Source organism: Stenella coeruleoalba (genome assembly GCF_951394435.1).
Source record: "Stenella coeruleoalba genome assembly, chromosome: 12".
Taxonomy (NCBI): Eukaryota; Metazoa; Chordata; class Mammalia; order Artiodactyla; family Delphinidae; genus Stenella; species Stenella coeruleoalba.
Genome location: NC_137158.1, coordinates 34,939,461 through 34,961,907, shown reverse-complemented (window position 1 = coordinate 34,961,907; position 22,447 = coordinate 34,939,461). Strand labels below are relative to the sequence as shown.

At 36.9% G+C, this 22,447-nt stretch overlaps 1 long non-coding RNA gene across 1 annotated transcript in view; it reads left to right on the top strand.

Annotated features, from left to right (window-relative positions):
* The window catches only part of LOC307195376, a 197,825-nt gene extending 175,672 nt beyond the window's left edge, over positions 1-22,153 (top strand). The window contains exon 3 of the long non-coding RNA XR_013830821.1: positions 21,721-22,153. This is a non-coding gene — a long non-coding RNA (uncharacterized lncRNA). The remainder of the gene's footprint in view (positions 1-21,720) is intronic.
* The last annotated feature ends 294 nt before the right edge of the window (positions 22,154-22,447 follow it).

Sequence of the window (22,447 nt, the reverse complement as noted above, 5' to 3'; positions counted from 1 at the left end):
AAGTACTCCCATTCTAGGGCCTGATTCCTCTTCCATGAGTAAATGAACTTTAGTTTTCGAAAAAGGAGATTGAGGGGATCTTATATTCCCAGGAATCCATCCCAATTCCCAGAAAAATTGACCAGAGAAGGCCTTCAGTGGGAGAGGAGGGGAGGGCCTTGTCTGAAGATGTGACATATAAATTGGTGTTCCCCAGACATACTTTATTTCATATATTTCATGTTAGGATATATCTTTGATGTATATGGAAATCTTAAGTAGAAGGATACATTATTGGATTAGGAAACTAATTTCCTATCCCTGATACCCACCAGCAAGATAAGTATAGAAGGCCTTTGATACAGTTTACAAACTGTCAGAGACAATCCTCATCAATTTTTTACTGCCCTCTTTCTGATAAAATTTAATATAACCTATTATCTTATCAGAGGACTCAATTAAGAGCCCTGCAAAACTGAGGTTATTTTTATTCTTATTGGCATGAGTAAGTTATTTAATTTGATTGGTAACACAAGGGCCAGACATTTCTACCAGAATATCCACTGCAAGGCTGTCACACTACCATTTTCATTTGTACACCTATCTCTTTTATTCCTTTATTTTTTCCTCCCTACCTTCTTCTTGCTTTCTACAAACCTTCTCATTTTCTCCTTTCCTTCAGAATGTTTATGCCTTCCTGGTGAACTCATAGGAACCACTAAGCTCTGTATCTGGCTCTTAAGGATAAAGCAGGTGTGCACTTAAATTTAGCCCAAAAGCTGACTGTGCTTTCTAATTCTCAACTAGATGATTTTCCTTCTCATAAACATCATCCCAAATATTCTGTTATCTGTGTTCCTTTTTATTGTGCAACCACTGGGCAATAAAGTGGCTCTCTTTGTTCCCTCAGCACACTTCAAATGAGGCTACTTTAGCACTATGCGTGAGTCGGCAGCACTTCAAGAGGCCAGTGATGTGGTAGTACTTTGTGGGGGGGATTAGCAAGGCATGTCCACTGAGACTGAAGCATTCTTCAGAAATACTGAATGGAGAAAATCAGACATGAACTAAGAACCCAGAAGATTGTGTTACTTAAGGGCCATGAAATTACTTGGAAACTTAATTACGAAAAAGGATGAGATGATTCTAGGGCAGGAGGTCAACTGTGCCTCTGATTTTCACTCTTATTAATATGGAAAAAAGTCCTTTTATCTGAGATGAAATTTGCTAGGCAACTCCCTTAAGTTTCTTATTATGTATTACTAATTAAAAGCCTTTTCTAACCTTTAAATGATGAATGACCAGTAAATATCTCCATAATATTCACATACCTGGTATAATTTCTTTTAGAGCAAAAGGCAGCTGGCATAGCATTATTTATTAAGAAGAAAAATTGAGCTCTTCATAGAGTACTGAGAATGTGTTCCTCTGGCATATTCTAAACACAGATCCTTGAAAACACTCAATTAATAATGTGTTGAGATGTATCTATGCCCTTCCCACGAATCACAGGATGAAAACATAGATTCTTTCAGTTTTTTCATTTTTAGATGTTTAATCTCAAAATGTAAATTTTCCCCTACAGACAACATCAAAAGACAAATTCCCTTAGTGGCATTTTACAATTAATTTTAATATCCATGAACTAAACACATAAATTCTTCCAGTCGTAGCATATGCAAATGTGTTTCTGCATATCTTTGAAGTAGCAGTTATTAAACACAGATACCATCTCTGCTTGGGGCTGAGCATTAAAATAGTTTTTACAAAACTACAAAATATGCTGTATGTTATTTTCTAAATGGTTTGTTTTATTCAATAAATTTCCTTAGACAGGAAAAGTGAAAATGCTATAACTCAAATTCCATAACTTACACTCATGGAATGTGAGTCTAAGTATGAATAAAAGTTTCAAAATAATTAAAGTCAATATCCTCAAACTGGAGAGTAAAGATATAATAGAGAGGAAAGCCTGGACAAAATCCGTTCCAAACAGAAAGATTCTACTCAGGAAATTTGAATTAGATACATGATAAAATGCATGATCCCAAGTTATGAAGACCTTGCAGTATTTTCTGCACCTGTTTGGTAATATCCCTATGTATTAGTCAGGGTTCTCCAAAGAAACAGAACCAATAGGAGACTATATATATATATATATATATATATATATATATATAAAGGGGTTATATATATAAATATATATAATATATAATAAGGCTATACATATTCTATATTATAATATATATTTATATAATAAATTATATATTATATTTATTTATATATTGTACACTTTATACATTTAAAATATGTATAGATTTATTATATATATATGTGTATATATACATATATATAAAATAAGGAATTGGTTCACACAATTATGGAGGCTTGGCACATCCAATCTGCAGAGTGGGCTGACAGGCTAAAGACCTAGGGAGAACTGTTGTTCCAGTTTGAAGGCTGTCAGGCAGGAGAAGCCAGTGCGTAATCTGCTTTATTCTACCAATTAGAATGTTAATCCCATCCAAAAACACCCTTGCATAAACGCCCAGAATATTTTGGCCAACTGTCTGGGCCCCCCACGAACCAATCAAGTAGACACATAAAATAAACTGTCACCCCCTCTAAATCATTTAAAATGAAAATTCTTGTCAGTATATAGCAAGTAAAAAATTTATATAGCAGATTTTCACATCAAAATATCCATTAGCATAAAAAGAAATCGTCATGTATGTAAATCTGACACTTTCTATAAAGTAAATTTAAATTAAAATACTTATCTAACCAAACTTGGGAGATACAATCATTAATTTTAAATTGAAAATCTCGTACCATGTTCAATATACGGTAGGGATTAAAAGTTTGGTATTAAGATAGAACGGTGTGTTTAAAATGAGAAGTAACTGCCATTAAGTATTACTCGAGAGTTTTCAGGAAATCATAAAATTCAGACTTGGAGCCCTGAGTTAACCTCATGGGGTACATATGATGAGCTTGGTTAATTTTGTTCCAGGCAAAGAGCTAAGATGATAATAGAAACATGATCAATAATCTTTGAAGAAAACACATATGGGTTTAGTAGAGGAAGAAAGCATCCATGAATTTTGAAAAATGGTTTAGTCTTAGCTTCTAAAATTTCCAAAATTCTAGAATTTGTTATTAAATGGAGGGACTGGAAGGCACCTTAGAAGCTGTTAAAGTAGCATTGAATATCCTTTCTTTTTAAAGAATTAATAAATTAGTATAGCAAGATAAGGATAAGTAAATTTCTATAAAGGATATGGCAAGAGTGTATTAGACAAATTGGAATTAGGCTGAACAAATATTCTGATGATTCAGTTTCAACTAAGGATAACATTGGATGGAATTACGAAGATTTTTCTCCATATCTCTGTCCTGGTTAGTATATTTCTAATGAATAGAAAACAGTTAAAGGGGGAACATTGAGTATAGATGTAGCTTCCAAAAGAATGGAAAGGTTAATAAGGTGTGATTTAAAATAAAGAGTAAACAAGGATTTCATAATTACATCAGCACATTTTTGTTATGGAACAAAACTAGGGAGATCTCACAGGTACGATTGTATTCTTATATTCTGGTTTTAGAAAGCAGTATTTCTTCAACAGCTCATGACTGAGATTGTGTGGAAAAGAATCTCAGAAGCGGATTCCATTTCTGGCTGTTTATGAGGCTACACATCCTGAAAATTCTTATCAATAAAAAGCAGCTAAAGTAATGGCTAAATATTGTTAAACCTATTTTTAATTCAAAGACTGTAAAGCAAGAAATTAATTTTCTCAGAAGCCAGATCTGGTTTTTTTTTAACTGGGTTTTAAACAATCTTACTAATGTATAACTGGCATTCAATAAACTGCACCTATTTAAAGTATATGATTTTATGACTTTTGACAAATATAAAATATAAATTCACGGAAAGCTTACCACATTCAAGATAATGAATTTGTCTATCTCCCCAGATATTTCCCTGTGAACTTTTTGTAGTCCCTCCTTTACCTCCCTTCCCAGGGGACAACTGATTTGCTTTCTGTCACTATAGATTAGTTTGCACTTTCTGGAATTTTATCCATCTTAAAACATAAATATGTACCCTTTTTTGGTCTGATATCTTTCATTCAGAGTAATTATTTTGAGATTCATCCATGTTGAAGTATGCATAGTGCATTCTTTATTATGCTAAATATTATCCTATTGTAGGAATATCCTACAGTTTGTTCATCCATTTACCAGCCAATATACACTTGGGTTGTTTCCAGTTTGCGGCTCTTGCAAATAAAGCTGCAATGTACATTCATGTACAAGGTTATGTATAGAAATATGCTTTCACTTCATTTAAGTAAATACCTAACAAACAGAATGGTTAGATCATGTTGTAGGGGTATATTTAACTTTTTAGGAAACTGCAGAACTGTTTTCTAAACTGGTTGTAACGTTTTACATTCCCAGGAGAAGTGATGCGAGCTCCATTTTCTCCACAACTTTGTCAACACTTTTATGGCTAGTCTTTTAATTTTTAGCCAGATTAATAGTTTTATAGTGCTATTTCCTTGTGGTTTTCATTTGGACTTTTCTAATAATGGTGTTGAGCATCTTTCCATTTGCATATTTGCCATCTGTATATCTCCTTTGTTGAAGTGTCTGTAGTAGTATTTTTGGTGAAGTGGCAAGTCAGAACTTTGACCAATTTTTTTTTTCTTTTTTTTTTTTTTTGCGGTACGTGGGCCTCTCACTGTTGTGGCCTCTCCCGTTGCGGAGCACAGGCTCCAGACGCGCAGGCTCAGCGGCCATGCGCACACCTAAACCTAACACAACATTGTAAATCAACTATACTCAAATAAAATAAATAAAATAAATAAATAAATTTTAAAATTGAAAATCTTAAAAAAGACAATATATTGTTCCAAAGGGAGATGGTATGGAAACTTACCTCTTTGGCTATTGTCTCTTAGATGAGAGGAAAATAATTAGAACTGAAATTATATTTTCATTAACCAAAATTTATGCGAAGCAAAATTTATGGTTCAAAAACACACGAGCTTAGAATTTGTCTAAAATAATTATCCAATGGTAGCGATTTCAGATACTTGAAAGAAATTTAAGCTGATGCTCTCAGAAGGAACATATGTTTCAGTTCATGACATCTGACAGAAAGACTAGATTAGATGGGCAAGAGATTTATTTGAGAAAACACTTGTGAAATATAAAGAGCTTGGGAGAAGAAATGGTTAGGAGGAGATTTCAAATTGTGATGCAGGTCTGTTACCTGTGGAAAAAAGCATGAGACAGAAGTATTGGGTAGAAAGATGGTATCTAAGCAATAGCTGGTTTGTTTCTGGTTGGCTTCCTCAACAAATAGTGTCATATCGAGGACTAAGCACTGGCCTCTGTTGCTGGAAGTTTGGATGTTGGGAGCCAGCGGTAGCTTCCTATTGGCATATTGGATGGTCACATGGATCAAGAGGAATAAGTAGATGTCAGAGGTAGATTCACATATGTGGATTACACATATAAAACGAGGCAGTATTTATGATCAGTAGTGAAGAAAGGTATTAAAAGCAGTGCTATAAATCTTTCCTAATAAAGGTGTTTTCCTAATAAAACAAGCAAAAAAAATTTTTTAACTTATCTAACAAGTACTTAAAATTCCAGATAGGGCTTCCCTGGTGGCGCAGTGGTTGAGAGTCTGCCTGCCAATGCAGGGGGCCCGGGTTCGTGCCCCGGTCCGGGAAGATGCCACATGCCACGGAGCGGCTGGGCCCGTGAGCCATGGCCGCTGAGTCTGTGCATCCGGAGCCTGCGCATCCGGAGCCTGTGCTCCGCAACGGGAGAGACGACAACAGTGAGAGGCCCGCGTACCGCAAAAAAAAAAAAAAAAAATTCCAGATAGATTTCGAGCTGAAATGTGAAATGCAGATATTTAAAATTCTTCAAAACAATATAGGAAATATACTCATGACTCTGAAGAAAGGAAAGATTTTTGTTTTATTTTGTTTCATTTTATAAATAAGATAAGCAAACTATCATGGGGAAAGTGATAAATTAAATCACAAAATTATAAAATTCTGTTGTCTTAAGATACTATAAAGAAAGTGAAAAGACAAGTCCTCAACCAGGAGGCAATATTTCAGCAGATGTAACAGAAAACTATTAGTGTAGAGAAAATATACAAATTTTGCAAATCAGTAAGATAAAAAGAAGAACTCTAATAGAAAAGAAACTATATAAAAAGAAATTTTACACAAAAGAAAACACAAATGAACAATAAATATAGGAATGATGCTCAACATCAGGAAATGCTGCATAATAAAAGTACAATGAGAAAATAATTCACAGTAACAGATTTGAAAATTTTTAAATATGTTGCTGCAATTATAGAGCAAGGTGAACCAATATACTGATAGAACAAGTGGATACTGTGCAAACACTTTGGAAAATAATTTATTAGTAGTACTTACAATCAACTGTGTGCATACTCTAGACAGGCAGCAACACAGGTACAGCACAGGGTCCAGGAGAAGGGATGTGAAAATTCCATTGGATAAAAACAGAACATGTTGATCAGGACCTGGTGGTAAAAATTCAAGGATGATAACACATTGAGGAATAACAACAATCTATCACAGGCATAGAAAATGATCAGTATCCTTACCCTGAGCCATGTAAGAAACAGTAATAAGATCCAAGGAAGGATTTTTAAATGTTACTAAGTGATTTTAAAAAATTAAGAGCGTTGTCTGTGGACGACGTGTGTTTACTCTGTTTGGTCACAGCAGCCAAAAAAGAGCCAGAGAACAAATGTTCAAAAATTAATTTTTACCTAATTAGGAAAAAGAATACTTATTTAAATGTTAGATCTGCCTTAGAATATATTGCATTTCAGAGGTAAAGGGACATGATAATATCTCCAACTTACTCCTAAATGATTGAAATATTGAGGATATATATATATCTTTCTCTCTATGTATATAGAGAGAGGAAGAAATATATCTGTATATAATATAAATATACATGGAGAGGAGAGAAAAATATTTATTTTCTTTCTCTATATATTTTTTCTTATTTATTTAAACAATAGGATGCTGAACAATAGGGCTGATTTTCTACCATATTTTAGTAAAATAACCTCCCCTTGTCCCAAATGCCACAATGTATCTGAAGAGATAATGTCATTTATTTAGTCTTTCCTTTATCTCTCAGATAGCCCTTATAACACATTTCCAGAATTTCATCATTCCACAGAAGACACTTTAAAAGTAACCATTTCAGAGTTGCTCTAATATGCCATGCAAGGATCAAAGACTGTGTGGTTCCATGGGTAACTTCTGCTTTAGAACAGCAGTTTCTGTCTGAATGAATTTATCATCAGGGATGTGGTGCAGACAGGGAAGAATATAGACCCAGCTTAGACACTTCTCAGAGGTGTCATCTTCTCTGAGCTTCTCCTTCTTCATCTGTAATTTAGGATAACGATATTGACTTCAAAAGACTGAGATGAGGATTATGTGGCAGAAATCTTGGCATCGTGTACAGGACTTATCACAGAGTAAGCTTTTAATCAAGTTATTATTAACAATACAGGAATCAAAATCTCATTTTTTCCCCTTATTCACACCAGTGGATCTTATGGATAGTTTTATTCTACACTGAAAAATGCCAGAAAGGAAACTTAAACACCATACCAAGAGCTTTAATCAAAGTATAAAATTTCAGATCCTTCCCTAAAGTTTGAGGCAGGAGTTTTATAAAGAGCCAATTTTATGTTTTATTGGCAAAATTAATGTTTGATTAACACCTCCTATAAAGCACAGCAAATGTATCATCATTCACATCAAGGTGGAATTTCAAGTAGTAATGGCATATTGAGGCCAAGCAAGAAACATGCACTTACATATCTGTGGTAGGCAGATAGCCCAGGATTCACACCCCCTGATGTGCACATCTTGCAAAATCCCCACCCCTTGAGTGATGGAAGAACATGTAATATTAATCTCATAAGTAGGCTACTAACCAATTGATTTTGAGTTAATCAAAATGGAGATTATCTGGGTGGGCCTGTTGTAATCAGGTGGGCCCTTCCTGAAGTCAGAAAATTGGAGGCAACCACATGGCAAAGGCTTAAAAACTGACAGCCAGCAAAAGAACGGGAACATCTATCTGGCCTATGGCTTCAAGGAAATGAATTCTGCCAACATCCATGTGAGCTTGAAAAAGGATCAGAGCTTCATAAAGAAAAGAAATACAACCAACAGCTTGATTTCAGCCTCGTGAGAGAGACACTAAGCAGAGGCCCAGTGAACCCATACCTAGACAAGAGACCCAGAGAAACAGAGATAGTACATTTGTGTGTTAATCGCTAAGTTTGTGATAATTTTTATACAGCAAGAGAACATCAATGCAATATTAAACCCAAAGAAGAAAGACAACATAAGCTGGTGATCTTAAAGGGTAAGGTTGTGAGAAATGGTTTGCACAAAGAAAGAACCTGGGCTTCTATAGTTTCCTTGAGTGCCAGGTTTTATGGTTTGTTCTGATTCAAGTAGTGCTAGTATTGTTAAATACAACATGTCCATGCAATTGGCATAAGTCTTTTAGAAATTTTTTCAGAGATTGTTGTTTCCACCAACACTTCATTTGTATGCAATGTCTGAATCCCCTAAATCCTACCTACCCATATAGACAGATTCTGAAGATAATGAAAGCACATGAAAAATTCTTAAACTGAAAAGAAAAAGATTGTATCTTTCAAATAAGACTACTGAAATGAATGGTGTTTTTCTAACATTCTATATCTTAAGAGTCTAAAATATGTCATGGGAGGAAACCTTCATGATGGCGGAGGAGTAAGATGTGGAGATCACCTTCCTCCCCACAAATACATCAGAAGTACATCTACATGTGGAACAACTCCTACAGAACACCTACTGAACGCTGGCAAAAGACCTCAGACTTCCCAAAAGGCAAGAAACTCCCCACGTACCTGGGTAGGGCAAAAGAAAAAAAGAAAGAACAGAGACAAAGGAATAGGGACGGGACCTGCACCTCTGGGAGGGAGCTGTGAAGGAGGAAAAGTTTCCACACACTAGGAAGCCCCTTCACTGGTGGAGATGGGGTCGGTGGGGAGAAGCTTCAGAGCCACAGAGTAGAGCACAGCAATCAGGATGCAGAAGGCAAAGCTAAGAGATTCCCACAGAAAGGATCAGTGCCGACCAGCACTCACCAGCCTAAAAGGCTTGTCTGCTCCCCTGCAGGGGCAGGTCGGATCTGGGAGCTGAGGCTCGGACTTCGGAGATCAGATCCCAGGGAGAGGACTAGGGTTGGCTGCGTGAACACAGCCTGAAGGGGGCTAGTGCACCACAGCTAGACAGGAGAGAGTCCGGGAAAGAGTCCGGACCTGCCTAAGAGGCAAGAGACCATTGTTTCAGGGTGTGCAAGGAGAGGGGATTCAGAGCATCACCTAAACGAACTCCAAAGATGGGCACTAGCTACGGCTATCAGCACAGACACCAGAGATGGCCAGAAACTCTAAGGCTGCTGCTGCAGCCACCAAGAAGCCTGTATGCAAGCACAGGTCACTATCCACACCTCCCCTCCCAGGAGGCTGTGCAGCCCACCATTGCCAGGGTACCATGATCCAGGGACAACTTCCCTGGGAGATCACACGGCACACCTCAGGCTGCTGCAATGTCACACTGGGCCACTGCAGGCTCGCCCCTCATTCCGTACCCCTCACTCTCCCCACCCCCCCAGCCTGAGTGAGCCAGAGCTCCCTAATCAGCTGCTCCTTTAAGCCCGTCCTGTCTGGGCAGGGAACAGACACCCTCAGGCATCCTACACGCAGAGGTGGGGCCACATCCAAAGCTGAAACCCAGGAGCTGTGGGAATAAAGAAGAGAAAGGGAAATCTCTCCCACCAGCCTCAGGAGCAGCGGATTAAATCTCCACAATCAACTTGATGCACCCTGCATCTCTGGAATACCTGAATTGACAAGGAATCATCTAAAAATTGAGGTGGTGGACTTTGGGAAGAACTGTAGACTTGGGGTTTTCTTTCTACATCTAATTTGTTTCTAGTTTTATGTTTATCTTAGTTTAGTATTTAGAGTTTATTATCATTGGTATATTTGTTTGTTGATTTTGTTGCTCTCTTCCTTTATTTTTATATATAGACTTTTTTCCCTTTTTCTCTTTTCGTGAATGTGTATATGTATGCTTCTTTGTGTGATTTTGACTGTATAGCTTTGCTTTTACCACTTGTCCTAGGGGTCTGTCTGTCCGTTATTTTGGGGTTTTTTCCTTTTCTTTTTTTTTTTTAGTATAGTTTTTAGCACTTGTTATTATTGGTGGATTTGTATTCTGGTTTGGTTGCTCTCTTCTTTTTCTTTATTTTTAATTTTTTTATTTTTAATATTTTTTTTTAAATAACTTTATTTTATTTTCCTTCTTTCTTTCTTTTTTTCTCCCGTGTCTTCAGAGCCATGTGGTGGACAGGGTTGTCTTGCTCTGGCCAGGTGTCAGGCCTGTGCCTCTGAAGTGGGAGACCCAAGTTCAGGACATTGGTTCACCAGAGTCCTCCTAGCTCCACATAATATCAAATCTCCCAGAGATCTCCACCTCAACATTAAGACACAGCTCCACTCAACGACCAGCAAGCTACAGTGCTGGACACCTTATGCAAAACAAGTAGCAAGACAGGAAAACAACTGCACCCATTAACAAAGAGGCTGCCTAAGATAATAATAAGGTCAGACACCCCAAAACACACCACCTGACATGGTCCTGCTCACCAGCAAGACAAGATCCAGCCTCATCCACCAGAACACAGGTACCAGTCCCCTCGACCAGGAAGCCTACACAACCCACTGAACCAACCTTAACCACTGGGGGCAGACACCAAAAACAACAGGAACTACAAACCTGCTGCCTGCAAAAAGGAGACCCCAAACACAGTAAGTTAAGCAAAATGAGAAGACAGAGAAACGTACACCAGATGAAGGAGCAAGGTAAAAACCCACCAGACCAAACAAATGAAGAGGAAATAGGCAGTCTACCTGAAAAAGAATTCAGAGTTATGGTAGTAAGGATGATCCAAAATCTTGGAAATAGAATGGAGAAAATAAAAGAAACATTTAACAAGGACCTAGAAGAACTAAAGTACAAACAAATGATGAACAACACAGTAAATGAAATTAAAAATTCTCTAGAAGGAATCAATAGCAGAATAACAGATAAGTGACCTGGAAGATAAAATAGTAAAAATAACTACAGCAGAGCAGAATAAAGAAAAAAGAATGAAAAGAATTGAGGACAGTCTTAGAGACCTCTGGGGCAACATTAAACGCACCAACATTCAAATTATAGGGGTCCAAGAAGAAGAGGAGAAAAAGAAAGTGACTGAGAAAATATTTGAAGAGATTATAGTTGAAAACTTCCCTAATATGGGAAAGAAAATAGTCAATCAAATCCAGGAAATGAAGAGAGTCCCATACAGGATAAATCCCAAGGAGAAACACGCCAAGACACATATTAATCAAACTATCAAAAATTAAAAACAAAGAAAAAATATTAAAAGCAGCAAAGGAAAAGCAACAAATAACATACAAGGGAATCCCCATAAGGGTAACAGTTAATCTTTCAGCAGAAACTCTGTAAGCCAAAAGGGAGTGGCAGGACATATTTAAAGTGATGAAAGGGAAAAACCTACAATCAAGATTACTCTACCCAGCAAGGGTCTCATTCAGATTTGAAGGAGAAATTAAAACCTTTACAGACAGGCAAAAGCTAAGAGAATACAGCACCACCAAACCAGCTCTACAACAAATGCTAAAGGAGCTTCTCTAGGCAGGACACAGAAGAGAAAGGAAAAGACCCACAAAAACAAACCCAAAACATTAAGAAAATGGTAATAGGAACATACATATCAATAATTACCTTAAATGTAAATGGATTAAATGTTCCAACCAAAAGACATAGACTGGCTGAATGTATACAAAAATAAGACCTGTATATATGTTGTCTACAAGAGACCAACTTCACACCTAGGGACACATACAGACTGAAAGTGAGGGGATAGAAAAGATATTCCATGCAAATGGAAATCAAAAGAAAGCTGGAGCAGCAATTCTCATATCAGACAAAATAGACTTTAAAATAAAGACTATTACAAGAGACAAGGAAGGACACTACATAATGATCAAGGAATCAGTCCAAGAAGAATATATGACAATTGTAAATATTTATGCACCCAACATAGGAGCACCTCAATACATAAGGCAAATGCTAACAGCCATAAAAGGGGGAATCGACAGTAACACAATCATAGTAGGGGACTTTAACACCCCACTTTCACCAATGGACAGATCTTCCAAAATGAAAATAAATAAGGAAACACAACCTATAAATGACACATTAAACAACAAGAACTGAATTGTTATTTGTAGGACATTCCATCCAAAAACAACAGAATTACTTTCTTCTCAAGTGCTCATGGAACATTCTCCAGGATAGATCATATCTTGGATCAGAAATCAAGCCTTGGGAAATATAGGAAAATTGAAATCATATCAACTAGCTTGTCGGAGGGAGACGCAAGAGGGAGGAGATATGGGGCTATATGTATATGTATAGCTGATTCACTTTGTTATAAAGCAGAAACTAATACACCATTGTAAAGCAATTATACTCCAATCGATATGCTCAAAAGAAAAAAAATACAAATTCACACCGAAAAAAATAAAATAAAATGTCATGAAATTTAGATTTTCTGGTTCAATATTTTAATAACTAAAAAATGTACTTCCTAATGCTTCCTCCCCTGCCAGTTTTTCATCTTTCTCTCTCACAAACACTAATGACTTACTGCTGCATGGAGAAATGTGAGCACTTCAAAGGACTTGTGGTGTACACAGCATGGCAGGAGGTATATGAAATCCAGCTACTTGAAAGACATGGTCTATGTTTCATGTTAGTGGAAAACAAATAATTTTCACACACATCAAGTTACCGCCAATGGGCTTTTTATGACTGTATTGAAAGTATTGCACTCTCCATTACCTCTTTTTCATTACAAACACTGTGTCAGGTTCTTAACTCCTTTCTGTGGTTATCCTTTAGTTATGACACAGAACGAAACTGCTTGTCATGATCCTCCTCAGGCATCATATTTACAAATAATTTCATACAGTAGTTGAGAAAGACCACCACTGAATTGTTCACAGTCTTCATAGAAACTGAATATGGTTATATCCAGCTAAAAGAAGGTATTAGTACCTACCTTTCAGGAAACTTTCCCAGATTTTCCTTGCTGCATTAAGAGGGCAGTGTTGTTCATGTTCAAAGTAAATATCTGCTAGGAACTGGAGGCACAAAGTGTTGCCAGTTCATCCTTAGATAGTCTGTAAAGTTTGAAGCTCACTCCACCACTGTCACAATGGAAACGTGTCACTCTCCATCAGATTATAAGAAATCTGCTCACCATCATGTTAAAAATCACTTCCCAGTTTGATAAGCAACACATTAGATCTTAAAATATTTTAAATTTTGTATTTCTTTCATTACTAGTAAGGTTGTTACTATTTTTTAAATATATTTCTTGGTCATTTATCATTTCTTCTGCCCTGAACAGACTCATGTCTTCCTCCTTTCTTAAAACACTCGCTTTTAATTTCATTACCTCGTAGATTCAGACAGGATTCTCCACAGATTGCTCAAACATTTTCCTCTTTGTTTCTCCAGAAACATAATTCGTAAAGGCAATTTTTTGGCTTTCTCAGTAGGATCTATGTTAATACACTTGAAATAATAAAATGTTTTCAACTGTATTATTAAATTTATAGCTGTTCATTATGGCAATTACCAATAGACAAAGGCTCATAATTTATTCTTTTAAAAATACATATTAACTGGAAGCTATTATTCAAAAGATAAAATGAATAATCAACCTTAGTAGAAAGAACTGCTATATAATTTCAGTGATGTTAAAATTCAATATCAGTAAGATTTTTCCCATATAGAACAGTAAATATTGATTTTATTCAGTGTAAATTAGTTTCTTTCAAGTTTTAATATGTTTGCTAATATATGATAATTACCATATTTTATATCTAGAAAATTCACTCTTTATATCATTATTTCTTATTACAGTCATTTTCTGTTTCGCCTCTTCCCCAATTCAGACATGCTCACAGTTTAAAAAAATGAAACAGATCGAGACAAAATAGAAATGTTTTTAAACAAACTATTGACTTAATTTACTAAGATTGATTATATCTAGATAATTCTAATCTGTGAGATGATAAATCAAAATAGTTATACATTTCAATGAATATGCTTATGAAGTCCATTAAAAATAAATTGTGTACAGTGGATTTTAAATATAACTATTTATGCTCCATCTCAAAAATTATCTTTTGTTTTATGGAATACTTCTATCATAAGGAAGTAGACCTTAATAGCGTTTTAAGTTTTTCCTACTCATAATGTGCCAAAAGAGATTACAAATATTTTCATCATATATATTTCAGCCTATATATATAATATATAATATATATTTCAGCATATATTTAGAAAATAACTGCACCTATAGATTTTCACCTTAAATTACTTAAAACATTTATATATATAAATGTCGATCACTTTTTTCTGAAAAGAAGTGTGTTAATTTTCTATTGCTGCTGTAATGAATTACTGCAAATTTAGTGAATTAAAACAATAAAAATTGTTTTTCTTTTATCAGTTCTGGAGGCCTAATATTCAAAAGGGGTATTACAGGGCAGAAAACAAGAAGTTGGCATTGTTCTAGATGCTTCAGGGGAGAATCTGTTTCTTGTCCAGTTTCTTAAAGCTGTTGGCTTATGGTCACATCACTCCAACATCTGCTTCTTTGGTCATATCACCTTCTCCTTTCTGTGACCTATTACCTTCCTTTTATAAGGATCTTTCTGACTACATTGGACACACCCAAAAATCCAGGAAAATGACCTCATATCAAAACCCTTAACCTAATCACATAGGTATGTCCCCTTTTACCACATAAGGTAATGTATTCTGATTTTAGAACATGGACAATTTGGGGGGACAACTATTTAGCCTATCACAAGAAGCATCTATTTATCTTTTAAAATGAGAACATATGATACAAAACTGCCATCCAGAAATCAGTAAAGTTTTACTTACTCTTTGGAAAAGGTGTTTGTTTTGGGGGCAATAAGCCTATACGAATTGTACATTGTACCAGGTAGAAATGTGTAATATAATTTTTTTTACCCACAAGTATGACTGCTAGAGTACTGTTAATAACCCAAGTTTGATAGATTTATAATTGATCTACTTTTGTTCTGTGCTTTTACTAAATATGGATCATTGTGTTCCGTACATCGAAATATGCAGAAAAATAAATGTTTCATTAAAGTAAATGAAGGAAATTCACCCTCAGCTCATAGTATACATTGATTTTCAGCTTGAAGACTATCTTTACTACCAGAAGGAATGTAAAGTGTACTTTAAAAAGGGAGAGTATATATAGTATACAGAATCCATAAAATGTGAGGAAAATACCTTAATCTAGAATCCAGGGATTTTCTACCTTCATGGATTTCCTCTGCCTATGCTTATCATTCCACTTGGCTTTCAAAGAAAATTATCAGCAAGGTTCTTAAGAAGCAGGCAATATTTTCAACTAAGTTAATAAATGTTTATATGATAATACTCTCAGGTCATTCCGATGTTTTCCTGTCCCACTACTTAAATATTCCACTTTACATTATTCTGCTCTGCCTTAGCTTCTGCTCTGAACCCAGACAGTGAATACAATGAATCATGTTTCAGAGAACACAGTCCCCATTGTAACTCAATGACATGTATATTCTCAGTAGGAATCAATTGTTAATGTTTGCTCTGTCTCAATAGTACTATTTGCTCCATAAGTGTAGAAGTTAGTACACTAAAGGGGAGAGAGAGAGAGAATGAATACAGGAGAGAGAGATTTTAAGGAGTTGGCTTGCAAGACTGTGAGGGCTGGCAAGTCTAAATCTGCAGGGCTGACCGGCAGGCTGGAAACTCAGGCAGGGTTTGTATTTTAGTCTTCAGGCAGAATTCCCTCTTCTTTGGGAAACGTCAGTGTTTTCTCTTCGCAAACTGATGCGATGAGGCCCGTACACATCATAGAGGGTGATATGCTTTACTTAAGGTCTACTTATTGTTTAATGTTAATCACATCTAAAAACAAACAAACAAACTTCACAGTAGCTAACGTTTGGCCAAACACTGGGCACCAGAGTCTATCCAAGTTGACATATAAAAGTAACCATCACAGTCAGGAACTAAAATCTCTATGGAATGAATATGATAATCCTATGGATGTAGAAGACTGAAAAAAGAGAGTTAGCAGGTGGCAGGTCTGGACCAGAAGATTAGAATCTCAGTGCTGAACAACAAACCTTACATTCTTATTTCTAAGTGAAAGTAGCCAATCTGAAAAGGCTACCTACTGTATGATTCCAGACACATGACGTTCTGGGAAAGGCAAAACTGTGGAGACAGTAAAAAGATCAGTGGTTGCTGGGGGGTGGAGATGGGAAGAGATGAATAGGCAGAGCACAAAGGACTTTTAGCGCAGTGAAAACACTGCAAGATATTGTAATGATTATGATGGCTATGTCATTATACTTTTACGCACACCCATAGAGTATACACACCAAGAGTGAACCCTAAGGTAAACTATGGGCTTTGGGTGATTATGATGTGTCAATGTAGGTTCATCCTTGGTAAAAATGTACTTTTTGGTGAGTGATATTAATAATGGGAGAGTCTGTGCATGGGAGGGGGCAGGGGCTATATGAGAAATCTTTGCACTTGCGTCTCAGTTGTGTTGTAAATCTAAAACTGCTCAAAAAATAGTCTTAAAAACAAACAAACCAAAAGCTATGTTTTTGGGGAAAGGAGCAAATAAGTATGGTTTAGATCTAGAAGCAGGAACAAGAAGTAAGTAGGTCAGCTAGTAGACTAGTACTGCATAGTTTACACCATGCTTTTACATGTTTTATTCCTTTTAATTTCATTATTGGAACACTCTTAAAATTAAGGTAGTTTACTTGTCACTCATTCACATAACACATATACTGAGTGGCTGACGTGTGCCAGATCACGTGGGAGATACAGTGGAGGACAGAGTCTCTGCGTTCTTGAAGATTTTTGAGGAACAAACTGAGATACTGAGAGGGAAGATGGCAATTAAAAGGCTTTTCTGTAATTAAAAAGAATCTACCTCCTCTCATAAGGTGCTTTTATGTGTTATCATTCCACATTGTCCTGTGTATTTTTGAGTCTATTTATCTCTGGATGAAGGACTGAGATGTACAGATTGTCACATTACAGACAGACATTCTCAATTTACCAGTCACTTTCTGAGTTTATTCTCAAGGCCATGCTATGAGATGATTTGAAAACTGACAGAGAAAATTGCCTTAGGGACTCGAATAAAAGCTAAAGAATTAGAATTTGTTGTGATTATGGTGTGTTGAGAATGGTTTAATAGCTAATACAAAATGATACAGTCATGGTTCAAGGAATTTTAACATTTAGTTTTATGTCTGTAAATTTAGGATTATGGCACCAGGGTTTATACACAATTTTACAGAAATGTCAACATGTTATTTTAAAATATACATACCCTGTGGTTTGGAGGCAAAAAAGGTAACCCAAGAGATCCCTGAGTCCACTTTATCATTTTAAGGATTTAAGAGAAGTATAATTGAAATGTTTCTGGTTTGTATTAAAGGGCAGAAAAAGAATTTCTCTGGGATTACAGTGAAACTGTACAGTGAAACTTTCTCAGAATCTAGATATTATTCTTTATTCTCAATTTTTGCTTTGTTTAGGAAAGTGTTTGAGATAAACTAAGACAGTAAAAAATTAATGCCAGCATAACTAGCTGCATATTTAAAATTCAATATATTTAGTTGTATCTTTTAAACACGGTGATAAAACTTATTTTGGAAAGATTACTTAATTTTTTTTTGTTATTGTTTTTCTGCCACTTAAAGGACTAATGTTAGGGCTAAACATAATTCATTCTGTTATTCAGACTATGCAATTTCTATTATTTTGTCTTCTAGTTTACCAATTCTTTCCTCTGTACTCTCCATTCCACTGTTGAACCCATTCACTGAGCTTTCATTCAATTGGTAGTTTGGGATCTTTTGTTTGTTTGTTTTTAGTTGTAAAATTTGGTTCTTCTCTATATGTTATGTTTCTTTGCTGAGATTTCCTATTTCTTTGCTCAGGCTTTCTATTTCTCATTTGTGTCAAGCATGTTATTAATTGCTGTTAAAACATTGTTATCATGGCTGCTTTATTTATTTATCTTTTCAGATAATTCTAACATTGCTTATCTTAGTGTTGCCATCTACTGACTGTCTTTTTTCATCCAATCTCCCTGATTCTTTTTTGTAAATTAATTAATTAATTTTCTTTATCTTTTTGGCTGCGGCGGGTGTTAGTTGTGACATGTGGGATCTTCATTGAAGCCTGCAGGATCTCTCACTGCAGTGCAGGCTTCTCTCTAGTTGTGGTTTTCAGGTTTGCTCTCTCTAGTTGTGGCACGCGGGCTCCAGAGTTTGGGGGCTCTGTAGTTTTTTGTGTCACTCGGGCTCTCTCATTGAGGCCCTGGGCTCAGTAGTTGTGGCATGCGGACTTAGTTGCCCCGTGGCATGTGGGATCTTATTTCCCCGACCAGGGATCAAACCCTCATCCTCTGCATTGGAAGGTGGATTCTTTACCACTGGATCACCAGGGAAGTCCCATCCCTGATTCTTGATATGAGATGATTTTCATTTAAAACTTGGACAATTTCATATTATAAGAGTCTGTGTCTTATTTAAACCTTTGTTTTAACTGGCTTTCTCTGACACCATGCCAGGAGGAGAAGGAGACCTTCTCAAAAGTCTTCAAGGAGACAGAGACCATTTGTTCTCCACTGTATTTCCCATGTGAGAACATATTTGCACATGGGAGCCACTCAGTAAATGTGTTACGTGAATGAGTGAAGGGTGAGCTACCCAACTATGAGGAGTGTTCATACTTGACTGAAATGTTAAGTAGAGGTATAAGAGCCGGTTCTCCAATTAACACCTTCTGACACCCTGCAGTGGGGGGCGGGGTGACCCTCCTCGTAACTGCTAGAATGGGTCCTCATTACAAGTGGGCAATGATAAAAGCCCTGACTCTTCGCTAGGCCTCCTCTGACACCACCCCAATGGAGAAGGGGAGGTGACATCTTGTAACTGCCAGTTGGAAGTGGAAACCCAAGCTTCCCATAGAGTCTCCACTGACATGAGGAGATGGTGGCTTCATTATCAGCTGGCAGGGATGAAAGTTCCAGCTCCCTCTTTGGCCTCCCTGACACTCCCTGACATTTGTGTTGGGAGACCTCCTGGCAGCTTTGCAAAAGTGGAAATCTAACTCTCCACTCAGCCTTTGCTGGCACTGTGTAGCCACAGTTTTTCCTGTGGTGTCTTCCTGGAGTACACAGATAATTGTCTAAAAGTTTTGTTAAGCTAAACCTTTCCTGTTCCTTTGGCTAGAGAGAGCAGGTTTCTGTTTAGACTTACTTTGGTCAGTGCCTATCAAAGATTCTAGGTTGCTAGATCTTCAGCTCTAGGGATCCCAAGATCCCAAGCCAGTCTGCCTTCTCCTCTTATGTTTATTTTTTATATAATGTTCAGGGATTTTAGTTTATTAGTGGTAGGAATAAGGAAAAATCCATCTTTCTCTCTTGGTTTATATTTTTGATATAATGTTATTAGTGTGATAAATACATTTTAATCTGTTTCTGCTTTGGTCTATGTTGTCAGTCCTAATGATTCTGCCTTTGCTTGTATGCAGAATGACAGCAGATGTTTAGTTTTGTGAAATTATTAAATCCTGAAAAAAAAACTAAATGTTTGCTTGACCCACCGCAAAGCAATCATTTGGGGATAATATATTTCATCATTGAACAATGAAGCAGTGGCTTGTGATCATTATGAATATATTTTCAGGCAACTCTATGAGAAATAGCTGAAAACATTAAACTTTTGATGATCTGTTATTGGGAAAAACAAAGTTAATTGTTCATATCATAAAGTCTTTGCTTTTAACAGAGTTGTAAAAACCTATAATAAAAGTAAAGAAAAAGATTTTAAAAGCTTAATTCTATGATATAAAGAAAAAACGATTTTCATATTTCAAAGAAAATAATAATTCGTTTCTTCATCAAAGCCCTCAATGAAAGACCCTGAAATGTTTTCAGGGAGAATCTCATTAGCAGTATATTAGTTTGGGGAAAACATATTCAAAGCCAGTCAGCCTAGATAACAGATTCTCAAGCCTAATGTAAACTGTGATGTCAATTGCAAAAACAAAAACAAAGCTGTGGTCTTCACTCCCACATGGAAGAGTGTAGCTCTATAGAGTCACTTGAAATGTTTGCCTGAATTGATAGTCCCACGATGTATTAAGCCAAGCTGCATCTGGGTTAGACTCTCACTTACGTAACTTTCATATTAGAAATAACTTTTCGATAAAGATTTTCTGAAGGTTAGATTACAGAATAGTCTTGATATATGTTCAGGATAAAATATGGTCTCTTAGTAACCTGAAAGTGTCAAGGCAAAAATAGTCAAAAAAAAGAGGTTACAGCTGTTTTCAAAACGTAGGAATGCATACTCGAACTTTTAATCAGAAACCCCCAAATCGAAGCCCCCAGTGCTTTCTTCAGTGAGGGTTCAAGTTAGCCCTCACTTTTGCCCCACAAGGCCTTTACCCCCTCCGGGAAGCAGCTGAAGAGAAAGGAGGGTTACTAGAGTGCACGTTGGGGGACCTAGGAATCTGTAAGGAGGGGTTTGGCAGGTTCTCAGAGAACCCTGATAAGTATAGGGATGAATTTATCAGGCTGGGGTTAACATTTTCCCTGACCTGGCAGGACATCATAGTTATTCTGGCCCACTGTTGCACCCTGGATGAAACAGAGCTTATACTGAGAAAGGCCAGGGGACACACAGATTGCCTATTGGCCACAAATCCACACCACCAAATTTATCAAGCTGGTGGTGGTGCAATCCCACACTGGGACTCTGACGATCACGTAGGCCAGGCTATGTTGACACATCACTTGTATATCAGAAGGAATGAAAAGGTGTATGGTGAAACCTGTAAATTATGCTAAGGTCCAAGAAGTTACACAGGAGAAGGATGAAAACCCTACAGTCTTCCTGAGCCTGGTGACAGTGGCATTCAGGAAGGACTCAAGTACAGACCCTGAGTCTTCAGAGGGGAGGTCGCCATGGCCATGCATTTTATCACCCAGTCCACTCCTGATATCAGGAGAAAATTACAAAAGCTTGAGGCTGGGCCCCAAACCCCATTGTCAACCTTGGTAGAGGAGGCCTTCAAGGTCTACAATAACCAAGCCTTAACAGATGAGGCCAATAAGGATAGAATAGGATAGGATATTCTTTGTTCTAATATAGAAAAAAAATGCAGCTTTTGACTGCTCTGATTAAGTGGCCACCTTCAGGCGACCCTAGAGAGCTGAGAAGACCAAACACACAGCCTAGAAGCCGCCTGGACCAAAACCAGTGTGCCTTTTGCAGAAGGAGGAACACTGGAAGGGAGGGGATGTCCAGAGCGCCCTCCTGTGGAATAACCAAAGGACAACCTCAACTGACCCCAGTTCCTCTTGAATCTCTAGGATAAGAGATTTGGACACACAGACTGAGGGAGCCCCAATGTCTGCCTGGCTTCAGACCCTGCTCAACCCATCCTCATCACTCTGGCAGAGCCTCGGGTCACCCTCGACATAGCAGGTAGGAGAACTGAATTTCTTGTGGACACTGGAACCACCTGACTTGGCTGGCTGGGCCCCTCACCAACCATGACTACTGTGAAGGGAGTTGACAGACAACCAAAGGTAAGGTGATTTAAACCTTCTCTTACCTGCAGGGTTGGCTCCATTGTTATTATTATTATTGATATTATTATTTTTATTGAAGTATAGTTGATTCACAATGTTGTTTTAGTTTCTGGTGTACAGCAAAGTGATTCGTATATATATATATTCCTCATATTCTTTTCCTTTATGGTTTACTATAGAATATTGAATATAGTTCCCTGTGCTATACAGTAGGGCCTTGTTGTTTATTTTTTATATAGTAGTGTATATCTGCTAATCCCAAACTCCTAATTTATCCCTCTCCCACCCCATTTCCCCTTTGGTAACCATAAATTTGTTTTATATGTCTGAGAGTCTGTTTCTGTTTTGTAAACTAGTTCATTTGTATCATATAAGTAATATCATATAGTATTTGTCTTGTCTGACTTACTTTGCCTAGTATGACAATCTTTGGGTCCATCTCTGTTGCTGCAAAGGGCATTATTTCATTCTTTTTATGACTGAGTAGAATTCCATTGTATATATA